Below are 25678 nucleotides of genomic sequence, written 5' to 3' on the forward strand. Positions count from 1 at the left end.
TGTGTAAAAACGATGTATTGCGTTGTAATCCAGGTCATTTGCAGCAATCTTAATAATATACGTGCATGTAGCAATATTTTTTCTAATGCGGATCATTTTATAGTCCCACCTTTCGCAAATCCGGCCCCGCCATGGTGGTGTAGCGGCTAAAAGTACTCGGCTGCTGACCCGCAGGTCACGGGATCAAATCCCCGCTGCGGCAGCTGCATTTTCGATGGAGGCGGAAATGTTGTAGGCTCGTGTGCTCAGATTTAGGTGCACGTTAAAGAACCCCAGGTGGTCAAAATTTCCGGAGCCCTCCACTACGGCGTCTCTCATAATCATATGGTGATTTCGGGACGTTAAACCCCACAAATCAAATCAATCATTTCGCTAATCCGGCGTCGGTGGTGTCGTCTACATCCTCACTGCTCATGCTCGCGTCTCCCGTCTTGTGACATTAGTCCCTCTCCCCTCTGTCTCTCTCGCCTCGCAAGGCTGACGCAGGCAGCGTCTGCTAGTAAAAAGCTACTGTTCGGGTTGAAAAACTGTTCACAGGGCACCCCGTATAAGCCGGCACTGGATATATGTAGGCATATATCCAGCCCGTGTATCTAGGCACAGGACATTATTAAATGTTATTCTATCCATATCCACTGACTGCATGATGATGAGTGGGGCAAAGCATCTGTAAGCTCATCCGCGCTCTCGTCTGTCCGTTCGTTCTTGCTTCCATCTGTGCGTCCATCCGTCCGTCCGCGCGTCAGACCGTCCGTCCATCTATGCATTCATTTGTCCGTCCGTTTATACGTCTGTCCATCTGTCTGTCCATCCAGTGAACACACTAAGTACCACCATCTCACATCTTTACATCATATATTCGATTGATGGATGGATTGATATGGCTGCATCCTTTAGATCGGGTGGCGGCTAACACCACCTAGCGGTAATACTTAGTGAACAAACAACTAGATTTACCTTTTTTTTCTTTAAATAGTGAAGTTGAGGACTAGTACTTTGCAGTGAAGGATTTAATTTTCACTCGTGCCTTGATTTTAGCCACCAATCAGGTAACCTCCTTCTAGTTATTTCTACCCAGTTAATATCTATTTTGCCCTCGCTGTCCCTAAATCCCAGTGCTTTGAAAAACTCTGCGCCATCACCCTGAACTACAGGGTGAAGCCCTTTACAGAACATTATCAGGTGCTGATGCGCAGGTCGCGGGATCGAATCCCGGCTGCGGCGGCTGCATTTTCGATGGAGGCGGAAATGTTGTAGGCCCGTGTGCTCAGATTTGGGTGCACGTTAAAGAACCCCAGCTGGTCGAAATTTCCGAAGCCCTCAACTATACGGTGTCTCTCATAATCATAGCGTGGTTTTGGGACGTTAAACCCCACAAATCAATCAAGAACATTACCAGGTGTTCGGCAGTTTTCTCCTCCTCTTCACACGCACTGCATACCGTGTCTACCTCTTCGTAATTGGCCCGATAAGTCTTGGTTCACAATGCTCCCGTACTGGCCTCAAACAGTGGAAAAACTACCCCGAGTATTATCACAGATCCTTTACTTGGCGGTTTCCTGCTTAAAAGTTCGATATATCTCTAGTGCGGACTTCTTAATCTTGCCAATTCTCCACATATATGGCTCCGTTTCCTTCACCTTCTTCTTAACCGATAGTTCTTTTTCGTTTAGCCCCCTGCTCTTTTCTAAGTACAATTTTATGGTTCGCTTTCTCCATTTTGTATCGACATTTCTCATCTAGAATTAGCTGAAAACCTTCCTAGCCCAACGCTCCTCCCCCATTTCTCTCAATCACTTTTCAAATTTTATCTTACTGCTAGCTTCCCTGCCCTTATATGATGTCCATCCCATATCACCTTGTACTCTCTGGTTTGGTGTATTCCCGTGAGCTCCTAAGGCAAGCCTGCCTATTCCACGTTGCTTAATTTCTAATCTTGCTTGAACTTCAGATCTCATGCACAAGACCGCATTGCCGAACGTCAGACCAGGAACAATGACCCCTTTCCATATCCCTCTCACAACATCGTACCTATTGTATTTCCACAGTGCCCTGTTTTTCATTACCGCTGCATTCCTGTTACCTTTAGGCGTCACGTATATTTCGTATTCCCTTAGGTACTCGGCCCCATTGCTTATCCATACTCCCAGATATTTGTATTTAGCTGTTATCTCTAGCGTGACCTCCGGTATTCTAAGCTCACTACCTTCATTATTATTAAAAATTATTACTGATGATTTTTCCTTACTGAATCTGAAATCTAATCTATCTCCCTCATTACCGCAGATGTCCATCAATCTCTGCAAATCTTCCTTGTTGTCGGCCATTAGTACTATGTTATATGCGTACATCAATGCTGGTAGTGCCTGTTCAATGAGTTTTCCTTGTTTGACGAAAGAGAGTTTGAAGCACAGTCCATTTCCCTCTAATTTGGCCTCTAATCTTTGTAGGTACATCATGAATAATAAGGGTGACAGAGGACACCCCAGTCTAAGCTCACGTTTTACCTCTGCAGGCTTGGATGCCTGTTTTTTCCACTTTATAACGGCCTTGTTACCTTTTAGATATCCTTTAAAAGGTTAGTGACTCCGTCTTTCACACCTAGTGTGTCCAGTATTCCCCGCAATGTCCTCTTGAACCACGCTATCGTATGCTCCATTGATATCCAAAAATGCTAGCCACAGGGGCCTGTGTTCCTTTTCTGCTATTTCGATGCACTGCGTCAGTGAGAACAGATTGTCTTCCAACCTCTTGTGTTTCCGAAACCCATTCTGCAGTTCCCCCAGCACCCCCTCATCCTCTATCCATGCCTGCAGTCTTTTCTTTATAATCTGCATCGCCAGCCTGTAGACCACTGATGTCACTGTTATAGGACGGTAGTTGTTTATGTCAGCTTTGTCCCCCTTTCCTCATCCTGCTAAGTTTCCATCCCTCGGGGACTTCACCATCGATTATTGGTTTGCTCCCTGTCTGTCTCAAAGTCTGCTTAGACTTGGCACCCAATGCCTTTATCGGCATAATTGGGATGCCAACCGGGCTTGTTGATGTACTACTGGAAAGCCTCTTTTCAGCCCTTTCCCACTCTCGTTGTGGAAATGGAGCCACTGCGCCACTTGACCCATCCTTGTCCGTTAAGGTGCATAGGGCACTTCTTTGTTGAATTTTGCTCTTACCCTTTTTTCTATATATTCAATCGCTTGGTCCATGTGTGTTCCCAGTGCGCATACAGAACGCATGACCTCCACATTGTACCCTCCAATATTACCGAGAAGAGACCAGGGTTACCATATTGGGCTATTATTAGCCAAATTGGTATACTTTTTGTTCTAGTTGGCGTGGAAATTTTCTCTTTGGCTACGTGGCTATTTTTGGGCTGCATGGTTATCGGCTAGACTAGACGTTCCGATGGCGGAGAATTTTCCAACTTTGTAATCTCAGCCTCCTCTATGTATGTACAAAGAACTCAAGGCCTCAAGTACTTGAGCTGCTTGGGGTCCCGCTACGAAAATACTCACATGTATTCAACGATCCTTGCACTTGGAGACATAGTCCAAGAAAGGGCTCCACGTGTGATCACTTCGAAAACGTGTTTTGAGGGCGAGCGAGCACCGGCCCCTCTCACCTCCCGGCTCCCCTTAATTATACTGGAACTCAGCAAGGGAAGCCTATAAATGTAGTCATTAGACGGAAGGTAGGTGAACCGAGAAAAAATTGCCCGCAGCTTCCCTCGGGGGAACACTGAGGAGGATGCGGACCATATAATTGGTTAACGGGGTGTTAAAGTGCGACTTACTTGGGTCGATGGCTAAATTGGTTAACGTGGTTGTGAAATGGGGTGTTAAATTGCGACTTACTTGGGTCGATGGCTAAATTGGTTAACGTGGTTGTAGGAGGGGGTGTTAAATGAGTGAACACGTACACACGTATGCGAAAGGGCGGCGCTGGTCGAAGGGACGTCGATCATTGTGTTTGTGGATTCGTTGGAATTCATTTCACCGCGACCTTGGACGTCGACGCGCCGTACAAACCAACCGACGAGCGGCAACTGAGCGAGCGAGCGCCGACCTTGAGTATATATACAGCACGACGGCGCATGCACTGTCAGCTGTTGAATGTTCTCGAAGCGCGACGCCACATGCGCGTCCACTGGAGAATCAGGAGAATTGTAGATGTCGAACGCGGTGTGTAGAGGAGGAAGGGTGCACAGATGGTGGAGGAGTGAAGCGTGCGCGGTGTGTAGAGGAGGAAGGGATGCACAGATGGTGGAAGAGTGGGCGACGGCGCGACGGCGCATGCGCGCGCGTCAGCTGTCGAATGTTCGAGAAGCGGTGCGGACGGCGCACTACAAGACGCGAGTATAAGATGCTCCGCATCTAAAAACTATTTTAACTCCAGTCAATGTAAAGTACGTGAAAACACGTGAAAGCCAGACGCATCGGAACCGACTTGGTTCCTCCATCAAAAGTACCATGCTGACGCTGCATCGGCGTCTTGAAAGCACGGCGCCGGTTAACAATCCGATGTTTTGCCTTGGAGCAGAGTCCATGTGCATACACTGGCAGAAGGGTTCAGAGGGAACAATAAGTGTTTTGGGCCGTTCGCCGTATATGCGATAGCTCAGTAGCAGTCTTCTCTTCCATTATTCTCGCTTCGCAAGATAGTTCTATGGTTGATATTTATCTTCTCGAACATAACACAATATTCGGCGATGGATCTGCACTCTTTGTTCAGTTTCAGGACATCCTTGGCGTGATATCAGAGTCATTTCGACAGGTTTTTTTAGATGCGGAAGCATCTTATACTCGCGCCTTGTAGTGCGCCGTCCGCACCGCTTCTCGAACATTCGACAGCTGACGCGCGCGCATGCGCCGTCGCGCCGTCGCCCACTCTTCCACCATCTGTGCATCCCTTCCTCCTCTACACACCGCGCGCGCTTCACTCCTCCACCTTCTGTGCACCCTTCCTCCTCTACACACCGCGTTCGACATCTACAATTCTCCTGATTCTCCAGTGGACGCGCATGTGGCGTCGCGCTTCGAGAACATTCAACAGCTGACAGTGCATGCGCCGTCGCGCTGTATATATACTCAAGGTCGGCGCTCGCTCACTCAGTTGCCGCTCGTCGGTTGGCTTGTACGGCACGTCGACGTCCAAGGTCGCGGTGAAATGAATTCCAACGAATCCACAAACACAATGATCGACGTCCCTTCGACCAGCGCCGCCCTTTGGCATACGTGTGTACGTGTTCACTCATTTAACACCCCCTCCTACAACGACGTTAACCAATTTAGCCATCGACCCAAGTAAGTCGCAATTTAACACCCCATTTCACAACCACGTTAATCAATTTAGCCATCGACCCAAGTAAGTCGCACTTTAACACCCCGTTAACCAATTATATGGTCCGCATCCTCCTCAGTGTTCCCCCGAGGGAAGCTGCGGGCAATTTTTTTTGTCTCGCCAATTTACGAAGTAGGGCCCTCGAGGCATGGGATTTTGTAAAGGACGTCGGGAGTCTTGTCAGATGTTCTTTTTTTTACATGCTCTATGTTTGCACAAGAAAAAGTAACGTTTTCATGGGTCCCCTTCACAAGTCCAATGGGCGTGATGGGGCTGTATTAATATCATCTTTATGAGAATAATAAAAGTTTGGTTGATAAATCTTAACCTAATAAGCGTATCGTCTTGCGGGAAATTAATTATATCAGCACAAAAAAAATTGAAAAAAAAACAACTCACTCGGGCTATTTTTTTTGGGGGGGGGGGGGGCTACTTCAAATTTACATGTTGGGCTATGTATGGGCTATCTCGAAGTCCAGTTTGGCGGTTTGCGGCTGACGCGATCTGGTAATACTGGACGAGACCTACCATTGTCAAAGCAGAAAGGAAACGCATGCGCGTGCGTCACGTTTCCCTTCGAGCCGGTATTTATCTCTAACACGAACCAGCGCTGCTGTATATGTTATCCACAAAAGCCACGGCCACGCTTGCAGTACTCTTCCCGTTCCAGAACTTCCGCTACTGTACCTGAAAAAGGTGGTCCCGATTCAAAGAATGATGCGACTTTCACGGCATCGTAAGTTCGCGTTTTAATTGTTTCAGAACTTGCGAAGAATTTTTTTCTTTAGGTTCAAAAAGCTTGGTCTCGCAACGCTCAACGAAACGACGCCCTTTTTACTGTTAACTGTACATCGAAGCTTTGGCGATTTCATCGACAACCGGATACTTCTGATTGTACCCGCCACGGTGGTCTAGATGTTATTGTGCTCCACTGCTGATCCGCAGATTTCGGGATAGAATCACGACAACGGCAGCCGCATTTTTGATGGAGGCGAAATGGCTCTTGAATTTCGATGCACGTTGAAGAACCCCGGGTGGTCGCAATATCCGGAGTCCTCCACTTCGGCTGATTTCATAATCATATCGTCGTAATTGGATGTTAAGCCCCATCAAGTATCGTTACCCTTTCAATGTGAATGGCGCTTCGACACGTTGAAAACGTCAGAACACTACGTTCAGATCCCGTGCGAGATATCGGTGGGCTTCCGCACAAAGGGAGGTGGGGATGTTCCAGCGTTCTCAACGACCCAAACGCTATTGTCGCCCTCATCCTGTTATGACGCCATCGTACGCGTCGTGTAATTCACGATGATTAAGGTGATCACTGTGCGTAACCAATAACGTTAAAAAGGTAGTATCAACTGTTCAGGATTACTAGAGCTGCTAAACAGCTTTAATAATTATTTGCAGCGATTAGGGGCCCCGCCGTGGTGGTCTAGTGGCTAAGGTACTCGGCTGCTGACCCGCAGGTCGCGGGTTCAAATCCCGGCTGCGACGGCTGCATTTCCGATGGAGGCGGAAATGTCGAGGCCCGTGTGCTCAGATTTGGGTGCACGTTAAAGAACCCCAGGTGGTCAAAATTTCCGGAGCCCCCCACTACGGCGTCTCTCATAATCATATGGTGGTTTTGGGACGTTAAACCCCACAAATCAATCAATCAATGCAGCGATTAGGGGAGGACAGCCAGGGGGCGCTCGTCCAGTGCGGATGTGCGAACACGTCGGCTCCCGTTTGTTCAAGTGTTCTGGCACGGATTTTTTGCCTCAACTAGCAAGAACTGTGCATCATTCGACGCCGTTTGTTGTAGTGAACCAGCAGATACCAACATCTTACCGGTGGGTGAAATTTTTGGACATCCCCAGGACTTTTACCCACGCCACGCAGACGCCTCGCGCGTCGACGCGTTTCTCGGGCGCTGCAACAGCGTCGCGACGACGCCTAACGCGTCGTCGAGCTGAAGAATGGCCTCCAACCCCAATGTGTCGGTTTTAGAAGGCATGGACATCAATCCGGAAGAAGCGGAGTGCGCGGGATGGATTGAAGTGGCCAGCAAGAAGAAGAAACTTGCCGAGCGGGCGGATTGTAACGCTGGTAATGCGCCCACGTCAGCGACAGGAAGCGGTAAAGGCGGCTCCCGCACTGCCGCCTCACAGAAAGTGTTGAGGCGTGTTGTGAAAGCTTCCAGGATCCCAAACCTTCCCAGGGATCACTTTAAGACCATTATACGGCCACGTGGAGGGATGGATGTCAAGAAGACAGACCTTCTTATCTTCAAGCGCTCGCTCGCAAAGGCGGCTTCCCTAACAGCAGAGCAGGTGTTCGACGACACGCTGTGCACGAACCCCTTCCAGAACATTTTCGTCGTTGCCACGCCGTTCGAGGCGAATGCGCGCGCCTACGCCAGGGTCCAAGAGATAAGTATGGGCTCGACTGTCATAGGCTTGGCGGCTTACGTGGCTGCGTCTGACGACACATGTAAAGGAGTGATCCGTGGAATCAATCTGGATCTCAGTGACGCAGAACTGACAGAGGTGATCGTCAACCGGAGGAACCCTGACGCTCTGGGGGTTCGAAGAATCAAGAAGACACCAACAATGATCGTGTTGTTTGACGGACAAAAGGTCCCCCAGCACGTCGTGTGTGATGGTGTTCGATACCCTTGTTCCTTGTATCGCAGGCAAGTGGACGTGCGCTATGCATGTGGTGATTTGGGCCACAGGTCCGATGTTTGCCCCAAGGGCGATGAACAGAAGAAATGCCGCGGATGCGGCATGCAGTCACCATCACCGGATCATCAGTGTGATCCCACGTGTGCCATCTGTGGCGGAGCGCACCAAACGGCGGACCGCAAGTGCAGAAAGCGCTTCCAGGTGCCCTACATCGTGCGCCAAAGACGGCGGCGCCGCCGTAGGCGCGCGCGGCGTGGCTCCGACACAGCTGGAGGCGAAGAAGGACTGGCGGAAGAAGAATCATTCTCCAGCGCTCATCGCAGCAGATCGGCATCTAGAGGACGCTCCCGCTCCAGAGGACGCTCCGGCAGCAAATCGCGCTCTCGCTCCAGAGGGCGTGACAAGGGCAGCAGTCGCTCCCGTTCGAGAGGACGATCGGGTTCCAAGGGCCGCGTTCAGAAGCAAATGTCTTGGGCGGACAAGGCCAGGATGAACACCCCAAGCGGCCAAAAGGTAACGCAGGGCATTTTACCAGAGCAAAAAAGAGAACAATCAGAGATTTTAATGCTTAAAAAAGAAAATGCAGAACTTAAAGGAGCACTACGAACGCTGAGGGCCGAGTTCGAGCTCTTCCGCAACTCGCGTGAACCCCGTGAAGTAGCCACACCCATACCGGTTCAAGCAGGAGGGTCGAATAAGCGCAAGGCCGTTTCGCCCCCCGCGATCGCGGAAAGCGTGGCAATGCAAAGTGACGAGTCCCCCGCTCAGGTCCCAGAGAAAAATGTACTCGCGTCTTTAACGGCGATTGAGGAATCGCTCAAGCAGGTGAGAGAGGCCTTAGCTATTCAATCTAGCACAATCGAACGTATGGACGGGAGCGTCTCCCACCTGACACGTCGAGTAGGAATCCTCGAATCTAAAATGAAAATGATTGACTCTAGCAAACTCAAGACGACCAACACTGGTACGATTGCAAAAGCCAAGATAGTGCAGCAGGATTCGGACGCTACGAGTTCGCCGCAGGCTATGTTCCTTCAATAATATTCAAAATGGCGGGCCAAACCGGAAACATAATTATCTGGCAGTGGAATTGCGCAAGTTTCTTAAGGCGTAAAGCTGCTCTACTGCAGCTCATCAAAGCACAGGCGTCAATGCCGCACGTCCTGCTCTTTGCAGGAAACACTTAGCGAGAAGGTAGTCCTCTCGGGCTACCGTTCGATTAGCCAAAAAGGCGCAATTGGCAGAGGTATCGCCACGTTGGTCAGGAAAGATACCTCCTTTGAGCAGCACGAAGTCAAAATTTGCGACTCGGATAAGAGATCCGGTCTCGAGGCACAATTAATTGAAATCATCCCCAACGGCAAAATCCGAAGCAACATATTCGTTTTTAACCTGTATAGCCCTCCTTCGGCTTATAAACATAATATCCACACACTCCTTCATAGGGTCGCAACTGCCGCCAGATCGCACCCTTTAATAGTAGCTGGGGATTTCAACGCTCCCCATCTGTCTTGGGGCTATGTTACGAGGACAAAGAAAGGGGCCAATCTAGTTGCAGCCAGTATAGACTTAAACCTAACGCTTATCTCCGACCCGCGTTTTCCCACGAGGCTGGGAAACTCGGTCGCCAGAGACACGATGCCTGATCTCAGCTTCACTAGAAATGCGGTGGTCGAGTGGTCCAACTTACAGGAGAACTTGGGAAGCGACCACAGCATCATAGAACTCCGGATGGAAATAAGAGCACCACCCCCAAGAACCTATAAATATACAGACTGGGACCTTTTTAGGCAAATCAGAGGTGAAGATGAGTCAGTACATGACACCTTCAGTGAACTTCTTGTACAAATCCAGAAGGATGTCGAGAAGGCCACCAAAGAAATAGTAACAGAATTTGATGCTCCGGGGATGGATGCAAGGTTAGCGCACCTCCTGGACGCCAAACGCTCTCTCATCGCGAGATGGAAAAAACAAAGGCTAAATCGCAGGCTACGGAAAAAGATTGCGGAGCTCAATCGGCATATTGAGGAGCACTGCTCCGAACTCCATAAACAACAATGGAGGGACGCCTGCTCGGCTGCGGACGGGAAAATGCGCAAAGGAGGCAAATGGACCCTCTTCAAACACCTCCTAGATGATGGACAATCCCAAGGCAATCAGAAACTAGCCATAGACCGACTTATTAATAAGGAGAAAATGGCAGGCATCTCAGAAGCTTCCCAATTTCAGATACTTGCCAACAAGTACCTCCCGCTTAGCCAGAGCTCAACTTCTGTCCCCCACCGGTATGAGGGTGTGCCTTCCTCAGAGTTGGACGCTCCCTTCTCGGAAGCTGAGATCAGGGAAGTGCTCCATAGCCTAAACGGAAGGTCTGCCCCAGGTCCCGATGGAGTTACGAATCGGCTCTTAAGAAATTTGGATGATAAAGCCATTCAGGCCTTAGTGAAGGAGATAAACAGGGTAGGGGAGGAGGGCGTCGTACCAGAAACTTGGAAGAGGGCCACAGTGGTCTTAATCCCCAAGCCAGGTAAATCACCCAGCTTAGATCACCTCCGCCCGATCTCCCTTACTTCTTGCCTTAGCAAAGTAGCAGAACATGCAGTACACAACAGGATATCGCGCTACATCGAGAGGAATGACCTATTTCAATATAATATGGTAGGTTTCAGGCCCTCACTTTCCACGCAAGATGTCATGCTCCTCCTCAAAACACACATAATTGACTTTCCAAGCAAAGATGTAAAAGGGGTCCTCGCACTGGACCTCACTAACGCATTCGATACTGTCAAACACGACTATATTCTTAAGGAGATATCGGCTTTGAACCTGGGAGTTAAATTCTTCTCCTTCGTTGAATCTTTCCACGAGAGTCGGACGGCGGCAATAAAATTGGGACAATCAGTCTCGGAGCCTTTCAAACTCGGACGAAGGGGTACTCCCCAAGGGGCAGTTATCTCCCCCCTTCTATTCAACATAGCCATGCGCAAGCTGTCGGTAAGCCTTTCTAAAGTTCCTAATGTCGGACACGCTTTATATGCTGACGACATTACAATCTGGTGTCCCGGAGGATCGGAGGCGGCGGTTGAACAAGCTCTACAGGAGGCTCTGGACGTTACAGAGTCTTTCCTGGAAGGTACGGGACTTGCGCTTTCGCTGGAAAAGTCGGAACTCCTGCTCTACAGACAGGCTAGACGAGGTGTTAGGGGACTCACCCCTCTCGAACAGGTGCCCATTAGCGTTTGCACCAAGGATGGTCGCACAATTCCTAGAGTCAATTCTATGAAAATTCTGGGGCTTTTATTAGACTCTAAGGGATGCAACGCAAAGACTATAGCCCAACTCACCACAAAAACAGAGAACATTCTGAGATTAATTATGCGGGTGTCCAACAAGAAGGGCGGCATAGGCGAGGATATCCTCCTTAGGGCCCACCACGCTTTCCTCATGAGCCATATCATATACATAGTGGCGGCTCTCAATTGGACCAAAACAGAAAGGGATAAATTGGACACGCTCATGCGCAAAAGTGTCAAAAAGGTGCTCGGCGTCCCAATCACGACTAGCACAGAAAAACTCATGAAGTTGGGAGTGCACAACACCACTTCGGAATTAATTGAAGCGCAAAGGTCAGCACAAATAATTCGGTTATCGAGTTTCAAAACAGGAAGAAAACTGCTCGGTGCGGCAGGCCTCCGTCCTATCTTCAATCAGGGAGAAACTACGCAGCTTGATTATCAAGCAAGGAATTCCTTTATTGTTGACCCTCTTCCACGAAACATCCATCCCCAACACAATAAAGGTCGTAGGTTGGCGAGGGCTAGGGCTTTCATAAAGAACCTCTCCGGAACAGAGACATTTGTGGACGCGGCGCGCCACGCCGGCGGCAGCAAGTTTTCCGTGGCAGTCGTCAATGACAGGGGAGAACTTGTCTCGGCAGCTTCAGTGAAGACCTCCTTGGTCGATGTAGCAGAACAGGCTGCTGTAGCGCTGGCATTACTGGACACGAAACGCACCACGGTGTACACCGATTCCCGAGCGGCCGTTAGGGCGTTCGCATCGGGATTGATAGCCACAGAGGCAGCCAGAATTCTCCACAGCAAACCCCCCTCAGACGTTATTCATCACATAGTCTGGTTTCCCGCTCACATGGGACCAGACGTACTGCCGGGTCACCTGAACCCAAACGAGATAGCCCACGACTGTGCACGAGGTTTCACAAGCCGCGACGGGGTGGTCTCTTGGGTGAGTTCGGGGGGAGAGCTCGTCCACAGTGATCCTCTCGTTACTTTTCACGAGATAACATCTCATTACAGAGGAGAGCGACAGACTTTTCCCTTTCCCCATCATAAGCTCCACAGATCACAAGCAAGCACGCTCCGCATGCTCCAGACGGGGTCTTACCCCTCTAGGGGCTTTCTGAGCATGCTTCATCCGGATATTGATCCACTTTGCCCAGATTGTGGTGAATTTTGCTCTTTGAGTCACATGCTCTGGCAGTGCCCTGCGTTACAGGATTTTAAAACAGAAGAAGACTGGACGACGGCAATCACAGACGCCAGACAAGACGTCCAGCTTCAGGCTGTCCAGAGGGCCCGTGAACGAGCGGAGAGGCATGGCCTCTCTGTTCCGACATGGGACTAGCCAACGGCTGGGTGGGGACCTACATAGTTGGCCCGCTGCCTTGCCTCTCAGGACCAAATAAAGTTGTTTGTCATGTCAGCGATTAGTTTTGCGTGAAAGTCGATCAAGATTGCCAGTTGAGCCTTACTAGAAGGAACATCTATAGGCTGTACCAGTCGAGTTGTCAATCCACATTTTGTATGGTGTAGAAATAAAAATAAGGCTTGCGTAGTTAAGGCTATCGTGCTAAAACGTGCCGAACCTACCCACAAGGAATGTGCATCTCAGAACCATTAAACTTGGTTTTAGGTTGGAATAATAAAGTGATTTCAGTTAGCACAATAAATACTTCAACACCCTCAACTGAAAAGTGAAAGCTGCATATATCGCCCTCCCCCTCCCCCCCCCCCCCCCCAAACGGAAATTAGACCGATATACAGGATATTACTATATACAGCTTCCAATTAAATAATTGTTTTCGATGCCGATTGCGGTTCACAAGTTGTTGTTTGGGCAGTGACTGACGATAATATAAATTACACCCGAAGCAGTATTTAGGTTGGGATTCGGGGTTATATTCTTACGGTGAATCTTCGTTACCCGAAGAAGAGTTGGCAAACAAGGATTATCATTATGTCAATACATACAATTCAATTCGATGTTTATTTGGCTTTAAAAGAAAAAAAGAAGAGTCGTCATAAATAGGTATTCTCGTATGAGCAGCTTGACGAGGTGACAGCCCCCTAAGAATGTCAGCAACAAGGATGAGAACAAGTGCCTAGACAAGAATCACAGGAACAAACCTAAACATAGGGGCGTCCATGTATACATGCATGGCTGCTGCCGAGCACAAGGAGAACCTACATACAGCTCATGTGCTACAAGCATTTGCGCACTGTATAGTCACACAAGATATGCGCCTATGTGTCATCCGTCACAATAACCAACCAAACAAACAGACAGACAAGAAAATAAACAAACAGACAGACAGACAGACAGACAGACAGACACAGACAGACAGACAGACAGACAGACAGACAGACAGACAGACAGACAGACAGACAGATAGATAGATAGATAGATAGATAGATAGATAGATAGATAGATAGATAGATAGATAGATAGATAGATAGATAGATAGATAGATAGATAGATAGATAGATAGATAGATAGATAGATAGATAGATAGATAGATAGATAGATAGATAGATAGATAGATAGATAGATAGATAGATAGATAGATAGATAGATAGATAGATAGATAGATAGATAGATAGATAGATAGATAGATAGATAGATAGATAGATAGATAGATAGATAGATAGATAGATAGATAGATAGATAGATAGATAGATAGATAGATAGATAGATAGATAGATATCGAGTGCGTTTGTTTCGCAACCGTCTGCTTCGCACTGGAAGAAAAGCAACGAAATCAAATAATATGTAGTGTACTAGTGTATATAGAGCGACCAGCTATACCGAAAAGGGCATAATGCAATATTGGCAAAAAGCTGGATGTATTAAAAGACATGTGTAACTTCTTGAAAGTTGTCTGTACTGTACTATAGGAGAGCTATACGATGGTGTTCCTAAGTGAGCGGCACAGATTAATTAATGTCTTGTAATTTGAGGAAGTGCCGAACGACATGCTATGTCACATACTGTCATTTCCCGTTTTAATGCACAAGAAGAGCGCTTAACAAAAGTATGTGAGATCAGTGAGATCTTACTGATATGAGAAATGTACGAGCACTTGAACTTGAAAGAAGTGTTCGACGACTTAGACTGCGGTGTTTTCTACTATAGGAGGACACTTAGCAGTCCTGTGGTTTACGTACGCTTGTGTTTAGACAAAAAAAATGGTCAACAATTCAGAACACTTGGTACTCTGCTAAGATAACGAGGGGGGGGGGGATTAGAAAAAGTGGGTAACAATTTAGAGTACTTGGTACTCTGCTATGGGAGAGCTTCAAGCCGTAGCGTGGGCCGTCATAGGATTGTGAACTTTCAGGGGTGTATGGAACCAATGTTTCATATGTTTCCACGTAAACATCTCCAATTTCGGCAACAGAAGTGGTCCAAGTTTCTCTATGATTTGTTTGTGAACTTTTTGTACAGAGAAATAATATGAATCAACCTACATAACTTTGAGACGACATCACCCACGAACCACTAAACTATATAATTAGTTTAAGAATATAATGTGGCAGAGTTGCTTTCAGCCTAATTATGACACCAATAAGCTTCTCTTATGTAACTCTCCTTCCCACGAAAGAATGGGAAACGTGCAAGCGTAGCGAAGATACCCTTCGAACGCTGAAGAACGCTAGATAAAGACAAGGAGGTTTGATACAGACGGCAGTGACAATGGCTTCATTTGAGCAAGTTTTTGCATATTTAGGGCATTCCTATAAAGCACAAACAAAAAACATGAAAGAAGCACGTATGGCAGGACCGGCGAAGAACGTTTGTCGAGCGTTTGTATAAACATGATGCATGAAGCCTATATAATCGTTTATGTGCTATGCACGAAGTACATATACACCCATCAAACCGAAGATCAACGCTCTAGGTGCCGACCAGTGCGGACGTGCGAAGATCGGCTCCTGCTTTCAAGAATGCTTTCCTGTGGTATTTACGAATTTGTCGCCGAGTTTTCAGTCCCATCGTGTGCCTAAGTTCTCAAGAAATCAGCAGATACCACCTTTGTGCTGGTGAGTGGACTTTTAAACCGTTTTGGGGGCATTTTTGCACGGCAACGCCACCGGGGGATTTAAGCCTAACAACCAAGGAGGCGATTGTCGCCGATGCGCCGACCCGGCGCCAGCGTGACTCAACGCTCTGCGCGTTCCAGAACCTGCAACTGAGAATGGAATACCAAGTTGAGGGAGAGGACATCTCTCCAGAGGATTGCACGGAAGACATGGGTTGGAAGGAAGCCGAAACGAGACGCTCAAGGAATAAGCAAGCCGCGGTTAGCGTTCCTGCTGCCAAGGGTTCGACCAAGACTGGCGTTGCGGAAGACGCTCGAGCCAGTCGTAGTAGGTATGATACCAAGCATACAATCGTGCGAGCTGGACGCATGCCGCCACTACCCAAGGACTTCAGCAAAATTGTGCTACGACCACGTGGAGGATTAAATATCTCGAGAATCGGCACTGGAGCCGTGGCAGACGTGATAGTACTGGCGGCTGGCATCAAAGAGGAGGAGGCCGTGCAGGACATCATCTGTTCCAACTTGCAGCAGAACATTATGGTGGCAAGCACTCCGGACCAAGACAGAGCTTCAAGATACCTCAAGGTCAAGCAAATTGACATTGGAGGCAGAGTTTTCGAGGTTAGCGCGTACGCCACGGCACCCCACGATACTTGTAAAGGAGTGATTCGCGGGATCCCCGTAAGCGATACTCAGGACATTTTGACCCGAAAGATTGTGAACGCGAACAACTCGCTCGCGCTGCAGGTCAAGAGAATCAAAGACACCGGGACAATCATCATAGCGTTCGAAGGACACAAGGTGCCCAGATTCAAGAGATATGGACCTTCACTTTTGCAGTGCTCCCTTTACCGCAAGAACATCGACATTTGTTACGTCTGTGGAAAGCTGGGACATCGGTCTGAGGTCTGTCCGAACCCCACTGAAACCATCTGCAGAGGCTGCGAGATCAAGAACCCAGATAGCCTGCACCAGTGCAATCCAAATGCAGGCTGTGTGATGGTCACCATCCCACGGCAGACAAAAAGTGCAAGAACAGGTGCTTAGTGCCATACGTCGTCAGACGCAGACGTTGGGAAAGATCGCGAGCAGCCGCAGAAGCCTGGGACGCATTAATCACATCGAGTCCAGACATCAACGACAAGCAGCTTACTCCAGCCTACGGGACCCAGAGCATCCAGACTACTCAGGAACAGGAAAGGCGGCCTCACTCCAGGGGGAGGTCGCGTTCCAGAAGAGGTTCTAGACCCAAGGCCCGCTCCCAATCACGGGGGCGCTCGAGTTCTCAAGGTCACCATCAGGGTCGAGATCAGCCTGGGCGGCACCCGAATGGCCAGCTGTCTGGCGTTCAGTTCGAGATCATGGCCTCACACCCGGGGAGGACGCCTGCAGTTACTTCGAAAGGCAGCTGGGCTGAGCGAGTGCGCAACGGCACGGCAGAGGTGATGACAGGTAAGCTGCCAGAGCATGATAGAATTGCACAGCTAGAGCAAGAAAACGCGAGAATTACAAAATCGAATGAGAGGCTATTAGCTGAGGTAAAGGAAATAAAAATTCTTCTCACTAAGCTAACCAGCGCGCAGTCTTCACAGCCAATTCCTCAGCCAGTTGATGTCCCTGTGGCTGAAAACGTGGGGAACTCGAGAAGCACAAAAAGAGGGCAGTCATGACAGAACACGTGGAAGCCAACCAAACGACCATGTCAGATATGAAAGAGGTCTTTGACACACTCAGCAAAGTAGTAGCCAATCTTAGCGAGCAGATGGGTAAACTACAGTCAAGCGTTGCGGCACTGGAAGAGCATATGACTTTGCGCATTACAAAGGTCGAAGCATATCTGCACAATACAGCAAGGCCTCCACATGCACCAAACTCCCAATACTAGTGGTACCAAACCTGTCGACAGGTGCAGAATCAGGCTCTGGCCGCCCATGTAATAACGATGATGGCAGCGTTACGTCAAGAATTTCGTATCTGGCAATGGAACTGTAGAGGTTACCTTAAAAAGAAGGCAGTCCTACAGCAGTATATCAGGAGCAGCCAAGAAAAACCTCATATTATATTATTACAAGAAACCCTTTCACCGCAAGCAACGTTGCCTTGATTCCGGCCTGTTATAGGGGATACTGAAGGGAGGGGAGTCTGCACCTTCGTATGCAACAAACTAACGCACGTAACCCACGACCTCAAGATAGAAGCAGGCTGTTTGGAACGCGTCATGGTAGAAATTGTGCCAGGTACGAGCAACCGTCAGAGCATTTTCATTCTTAATTTATACAGCAGTCCAAAGGAACAAAAGCAATGGTTCAAGATGGTTCTAAATAAAGCTGTTAATATCGCCGGGGAATGTCCACTCGTCATAGCACGTGATTTCAACGGCCCTCATCATACATGGGGTTACAAGTACAACACTGGGAAAGGAAATCGACTTTGGCAAAGTGCCAGTGAACTTTATCTCACCCTAATCACAGACCCCAGCCTACCAACAAGGCTTGGTACATCTTGCTGCAGGGATTCCACCCCAGACCTTACATTTGTAAGGAACATCAAGAAGGCCCAGTGGATGAACCTTGCTGTAGACCTAGGGAGTGACCACTGCATTGTTGCCACTACCATCTCCGTGGAGCGCAAAAAGCAGAGAGAATTCCACTTCACAGACTGGGATAAGTTCAGGATGATAAGGATGGAAAGGGAACAAGATGGCCACATACAAGGCTTAGAGCAGTGGGTCAAACAGATTAAAGATGACATCAAATCTGTCTCCTCCACCATTACCACAGATTTTCCGGTTGAAAGAATGGATAGCCGGCTCGCTCATCTTCTTGAGGCAAAGCAAGCACTACTGAACCGTTGGAAGGGTCAGCGCCTGAACCGAAGACTGAGGAAGAAGATAGCTGAGGTAAACAGATCAGTCAAGGAACATTGTCGCGCAATATCCAGGCAGCAATGGGACGAAATCTGCAACTCCGTCGATGGTCAGATGCGCTATGGCAAGACGTGGAATATGTTAAAGCATCTCCTCAACGAAAACACCACCAAAACAAATCAAAAGCACGTTATCGCTCGAATTTTGCACAAAGAGATAGAGCGCACTACAGAACAGCAAGTTGTGCAGCGGCTCGTGCATAAATACCTCCCAATCAAAAGAGGATTGGCACCACCAAGTAGACAGTACCAGGGCAGGCCCAATCGAGGTCTTGAGGGCGACTTTAACATCGAGGAGATCAGAAGAGCCTTGCATGATCTCAATGGCTGGTCGGCCCCTAGCCCAGACGGTATATCAAACAAGGCCCTTCGTAACCTTGATGATGATTCAATTGAAACCCTGAAGGATATGATAAATGCAGCATGGAAAAAAGGCAGGGTGCCAGAGCAGTGTAAGCTGGCCAGGACAATTCTTATTCCTAAGCCAGGAAAGCCCCCTAACTTGGACAACATGAGGCCAATATCCTTGACATCATGCATCGGCAAGGTTGCAGAACATGCCATAAACAAGTACTTGGAAGATAACGACATATATACACACAATATGTTTGGATTCAGGGCAGGGCTATCCACACAAGATGCATTGAAGCTTATCAAACACCAGGTCATCGACAACAAAACGAGAGACGCGAGAGCCATTCTGTGCCTAGATCTAGAAAAAGCGTTTGACAACATCCACCACTCATCCATACTCGAAGCAATTTCCGAGCTTGGTCTGGGGAAAGCCTTCTATGACTACGTATGGTCCTTTCTTACAGATCGGAAAGCCGTGATGAAGATTGCAGATATCGAGACCGCAGCAATCGAACTAGAAGCAAGGGGCACGCCGCAAGGGGCAGTGATTTCACCAATGCTCTTCAACATTGCCATGATTTGACTGTCAAAGAAATTATCGAGCATTGAAGGACTGACGCACAGCATCTACGCAGATGACATTACCATCTGGTGCACAGGTGGAAGCGAGGGGCAGATTGAGAGCGCCCTGTAAGAGGCGATTGAAACCGTAGAAGAGTACCTTCGTCCTTCTGGGCTCAAGTGCTCCTCGAGTATATCAGAAGTTTTACTGTATCGTACTGCACGCCGGGGAGCGAAGCCCAGGGGATGGAAGCCGTTAAACCAGATAGACATCCACCTCCGTACAAATCAAGGGGATTTCATCCAGAGGGTCGACTCCATCAAAGTCCTGGGCATGCTGATAGAGTCTACCGGCGCCAACAGCAAATCTATAGCCAAGTTACTTTGGAAAACAGACAGTGCGGTGCACCTCATACGCAGAGTGGCCAACAAAAGAAATGGGATCAAGGAAGACAACCTCATCAGGTTGATGCATGCGTTTGTTCTAAGCCACTTCACGTACGAGGCAGCAATGCACAACTGGTCAAGAGCAGAGTCCGAGACACTGAATGTGCTCCTCAGAAAAGTTATCAAGAAGGTCCTGGGCCTACCCATACATACCAGCACCGAGCGTCTGCTTGAGCTTGGCATTCACAACACGCTCGAAGAAATAGCAGAAGCCCAAGAGAGAGCACACTTTGCAAGGTTATCTACAACAAGGTCGGGGAGAATGATCCTGCAGGAGCTGGGCCAACACCCAATGGCAATCAGGCACAATTACAATGATATCCCCGACAACATCAGGAAGAATATCACGGTGTCTCCTATACCAAGAAACATGCATCCAGAACACAACGTCGGAAGAAGAGTAGCGAGGGTCAGGACTATACTTCGTCAAGTCTCAAACGAAGAACGAGGAGTCGTATTTGTTGACGCGGCTTCTTATGCCAATGGGAAAGCGTTTGTGGCAGTGGTAATCGATGGGGCTGGCCGTGTCGTCAACTCAGCGACGGTCAGGACGAAAGACCCAATTATTGCGGAACAGGTGGCCATCGCCTTAGCACTCAAGATGGATAACATTGAAGTCGTCTACAGTGATTTTATGGCAGCACTACGGGCGTTCGCCAAGGGGACGGTCTCAGAGCAAACGCTGAGAATGCTGCAAGGCAAGAACATAACGCATCATCTTCTGAGTTGGTTCCCAGCTCACCTTGGGCAAATCAACGATTCCCCTCCCAATCTCAATGAAGCAGCACACGAGGCGGCGCGAGAACTCTCCAACCGCGCCTCCCCGGGGTTGCGTTCTACCGGTGAACGGGATAACCAGGAAATTCTTACAACATATAACGAGCTCACTAAACATTTCTACCTGTCTAGAAGGATTTTCCCTCCACCTCACAAAAATCTAACCCGGCCCCAAGCACTTACTTTAAAGCTTTTGCAAACGCGAATGTACCCTACTTTGAAAGTGTTACGCATCATGTACCCTGACCTATACCCAAGTAACCTTTGTCCACATTGTGGGGAAATAGCTTCATTAGAACACATGCTCTGGCAGTGCACCGAATTCGCTCATATATCGAACATCACCTCTGCCAGATGGGAGGCGGCAATCCGCAGCTCATCCTTGGCAGATCAGCTCTGGGCTGTCCACCAAGCCCGCAAGGCGGCTGAGGAGCTTGGCATCTCAGTCCCCACGTGGGAGCTGCCCGCAACACAGTGATCTGTGTTTTGGAGGACCAAATGAAAGTTTATCCAATCCAATCAAACCGAGCCCTCGACACGTCCTGTGCTTGACGTGAGATTATGAAATCAGGACATTCAAGATTGCATTCTCCCGTCAAGAAATGCCGGTTCTTTTATATGTGGGCTTTAACGTCCCAAAACCACCATATTATTATGAGAGACGCCGTAGTAAAGGGCTCCGGAAATTTCGACCACCTGGGCTTTTTTAACGTGCACCCAAATCTGAACACTCGGGCCTACAACATATCCGCCTCCATCGGAAATGGAGCCGCCGCAGCCGGGATTTGATTCCGCGACCTGCGGGTCAACAGCCGAGTTCCTTAGCCACTAGATCACTGCGGCCGGGATATGCCGCTTCTTGTATTAGAGAGTTTTAGTACTGCGGAATGGTGCTACGTACGCTCATGCAAGCGCCTTGCGTTACGTGGCGTCGTTTGCCACTTATCGGCTTTTAGTACGCCGTAGTACCCGCGTGAGTAACGAGCGTGAAGCGTGTTGCGTCATCTGGTGGATCAAAAATAGAAGCACGTGTTGTTGACAGCCAATGTGAGCCAATCCAAGTGTTATAGCTCGGTTATGGCCATATTTTAAGCCACAGAGCCGGTCGGTGCTTGCCTTCAAAGACACCATTTTGCAAAACGAAGTCTCGCGCTTTCGCGAAATTGTTCGAGAGCGGCGCGATCACCTCATACGTACGCACGCACGCATCTCATGCGTGCGTACGTAGCGGCTGCGTACGTAATGCGATACATGCGCGTTGCGGTCTGCGCATGCGCACTACGCAGAACGTGGCGTCCTTACGTACGCAACGCCGCCACGTACGCAGAGTACGCAGTACTAAAACTCTCTATTAACGGAGATATTTAAATAAGTACTATCGGTGTTCCTAAGGTGTCTGCGGTCGTCGCGCAGAGCGCACGGTTGGTGACTTTGAAGTTTTTCCACTGAATCACGTGCCTTCGTGGTGTGGCGAGAGAGAGACTCGTCCGCAATGCGGAAGGTGAGGGGTGCCATTGGGACCGTCGTACGCTCGCTCGGATGAGTAGGTGTCCACGCAACGACGCCCCACCAAACTTATTCGGCGAGGTGGCAATGCTCTGTACAGCAGCAATAAAAACAATTGCAGCATATCCACGAAGTGAATGATGAAGAGTGGGCGAAGCTCCGGGGGATCATTAACCCTCGTATATTGCCCACTCGATGTGGCGAATTACGCCATATCGAGTTAAGTCATATCAAGTGGAGCTGTGATGAAGGAGCTTGCTCTGTCTGTCTGTCTGTATGTATGTATGTATGTATGTATGTATGTATGTATGTATGTATGTATGTATGTATGTATGTATGTATGTATGTATGTATGTATGTATGTATGTCCACCTAAGCTCAACCGGGACTACACTAGAACATGCGTCTCCAACGCGACAGAGAGGATGGATGGATGTATCCGGCTGAGCCCTATAGATCGGGTGGTGGCTCATGCCACCTAGCCATAAGTGCAGTGAGCGCTGCAGTGCCATCTAGTGAGCACTCCGAGTATAAAGGGTGGCTAATATGCCCGCGCAGACAAGCTTGCACCGTAAGGAGCGTCACTCCTAAAATATTACACCATCTCCCGCTAAAGGCCACCGTATGATGCGAAGCAGAGGGTGCTAACTGTTACACTGACGGCGACGTTGACGCTGGAGCTCATCGTGGTGTTGCACAAGAGAAAAAACTGAGGAGGCGCAAAGCACGCAGTGATGAACTGGTGTTACTACTGAAAATTCCAATGGCTGCTTTCACGGCCATTGAAAGACAGAAGACTCCGATTGCGCACAAAGACCCGTAGTTGCTTTTGATTGACGCACACGCTGCGAATTTTCCTTGTTGAATAACGCACAAGACAAATCTCCCACCAGCACTGCCTTCAAGGTCAAGATGCAGTGGCCAGTGAACGGTGCCACTGCGCGAGCAGTCGGTCTTTTCAAGCAAGAAACTCGCTAGCAGACGCTGCCTTCGTCGGCGTTGCGAGGCGAGAGAAAGAGAGCGAAGGGGGGAGAGAGAGGGAGAGACACGCGTGTGGAAAGGGGCAGAAAACACCGTAGGTAAGAGAGAGAGAGAGAGAAGGGAGGTGAGCGTAGTTTTAGCAGTAGTAGTAGTAGTAAACATTTATTTAAAAAAACAGAGGTTGCCAGGAAGACCTGCCTCTAGTGGGTCAGCCTCCCTGCAGTACTATGTGGAGTCTCTAGTCAGGGACCCCATTGGTCGTGACCGCTGTCCTGCACTCTGGACCGTGGCTCGTTAGGCCGTAAGGTCCTGGAACCGGGCAGACCACCTCCCAGTCCTCTCTTGTTGTATTTGTGTTCGGGGTACAGAAGGATTGAGCTGGCATGCCCATACCATGTGGTAGGTGTAAGCCACCTCCGCACAGTACTGGCAGAGGCCGGAAAAAGAAGAGTCGAAGTGTTAAAGCACTGCCAGGCACAGTAAAGTATTGGTAAATAGCCGGAGAAGAATTCTTTCGTCCGCCTTCTTGAGTCCTCTGCAGGGCGGAGGAAAACGGCGGTGGGAGTCCCGCTAATGGGTAGTTATCTCTCTATAAGTTTGGAGAGGAGCGTTTTCTTCTGAAACACAGGGGTTATTGGTGGGCAAGGCAGTGGCCAGGGGAAGGAGTGTGCGGGCGGCAGCGTGCGCCACCTCATTGCCTGCGAGGCCCTGGTGGCCAGGAGTCCAGATTATTGAACGCAGAGAGGGGTAACCTACTCGCGGACAAGATTTAAGAATTTTGGCAGCTAGGGGTGTGATCCATTCCAGTTTGTAGCATGTGCAGTGGTTGGTAGCGTGTGCGGGCAAGCTCCTTTGGAGTCTGATAATATAATTTGAGAACTGTCGTGTGATATAGCCACAGCTATGGCCACCTCTTCAGCATGGGTAGCATTGGTTGCGTGGAAGGACTGCGTTGGCGTTGAGAGGCCACATAGGGGAGAGCGTAGGAGAGGATATAGAAAGGGGTAGCAGACGTGCATGCGTAGTAAGGGGGGTCACGCCGCACACCTGATTAAGCTCGACCCTAAGCTGCTTCGCATCTAAAATGTTTACGTTCCGGTGCAGCGATGATGGTAGACATTTTTAATTCTATGTACGTAGAGGTTGTGCGCGTAGGAAAAGATAGTTTAGTTTGCGGGATAACTTTCTGCCGTTGCATACAGGCTGTGCCAGCCACGTTATTGCACTTTCATAAAAGGACGCCCTCGTCGGAGCCATATTTCTCCACAATATATTCTTCAGATGATCGGAGAATACTTGTTTGTACAATGATACATCTAAACAAAACAAATTCCTGTTTATACAACGTATTCTCAAATTGCCATGTATTCCTAATCAATTTTCTATGCTACTTTTAGGTGCGAACGATTCGTAGTTGTCAGCAGCCTATTGACATTATCTTCATTTCAATATATACGGTGGTCAATGGCAGGTAAAGAATCGCGATGCATTCTGATGGGTCGCGTGCTCTTTCATTTCGCTGTAAATGTTTCGATCCGTGGCCAGTCGACACACTCAGTGTCGTTCAGCTTGTTTTGACTCTTTCAAATGCTTTCGCGAAGCGCATTCAGCTGACGTCGGGGCAACTAAGGTTCAGGTTCCTTCAGCGTGAACTGGATTAACAGCCATTTCAGGACCCAATAATATACCATCAGTGAGCAAAGCCTGTTGCTTCAGTTTTTAAAGACGACAGTCTTTCTTGGGATACTGTTTAGAAAAAGTTAATTTACACTACGTACAAAAACAAAGAAATCATTACCCTTTATTATTAACGGACACACAGGAATCGGTACATCTACGTGCCACGACATACGTGACTATATGTTGTAGTGAAGAAATCATTACTTCAAATTACATGGCTGACGCGGCATATGCATGTACAAAACAACACAATGGGACACGAATGATCGCACTCCCTCTCCCCGAAAATCAGCATGCATGGACCGCACACCAGAAAAGGCTTTGATCTCAACTACGACGCCGTTCAGCATTGTGGGAGCTTCCACTCCAGCAATTTTTAGGGGTGAAGCTCCTTAAAGCGGCACCTGTTCGTCCCTCGTCGTAGTGCGTATACATGTCTTACGCTTTGAGCTGTAAGGTGGTCCCGGTGGGAGATTTCTCCTGTGCGTTGTTGAATAATAAAAAATTCGCAGCGTGCGCGTTAACTAAAAGTCGAATTCTCCTGTCTCTCATTCCCCATTAGCCGCCATTGGCATGTACATTGAGCACTATCTGACACGAAAGTGTTGTACGTTTTACTCGCTGGGCGTAACCTCCTTGGTTTTAGAAAGGTTTAGCGAGCGTTGGGCCACAGTGCCATGAATAGAGTGAACTAGTATATACCATGAAATCGAGGTGGTTAAAGGTGGGAAGTAGACCGAAGTGCAAGCCGGAAGAAAGTGTGCGTGTGCCACCTCTCGTTCAGTCCTTAGAATGTCCACTGGATGGCGGTGCTTCTATATGCGGAATATATGATGAAAAGATGCGAGATGGTGGTACTTGAAGTGTTGACTAGATGAACGAACGGACACACAGACAGATGCATGGATGGACGCACGGATGGCTGCATGGACGGATGGACGCTTGGGCGGACGCAGGGGCGGATGTATGGACGAACGCAGGGATGGACGCACGGATGCACGTGCAGACGCACGCACGGGCCGGCGGATGGGCGCACGGGCGGTCACACAGACGGATGCATGGACGGACGGAAGCGAGAACGAATGAACGGACAGATGCT

General features: G+C 48.8%; 1 protein-coding gene across 1 annotated transcript in view; it reads right to left on the reverse strand.

Annotated features, from left to right (window-relative positions):
- The window catches only part of LOC142771910 (uncharacterized), a 60572-nt gene that overhangs the window by 33726 nt on the left and 1168 nt on the right, over positions 1–25678 (reverse strand). The window lies entirely within an intron of this gene.

This window comes from Rhipicephalus microplus, chromosome 9 (assembly GCF_043290135.1).
Source record: "Rhipicephalus microplus isolate Deutch F79 chromosome 9, USDA_Rmic, whole genome shotgun sequence".
In the NCBI taxonomy this organism is placed as follows: domain Eukaryota; kingdom Metazoa; phylum Arthropoda; class Arachnida; order Ixodida; family Ixodidae; genus Rhipicephalus; species Rhipicephalus microplus.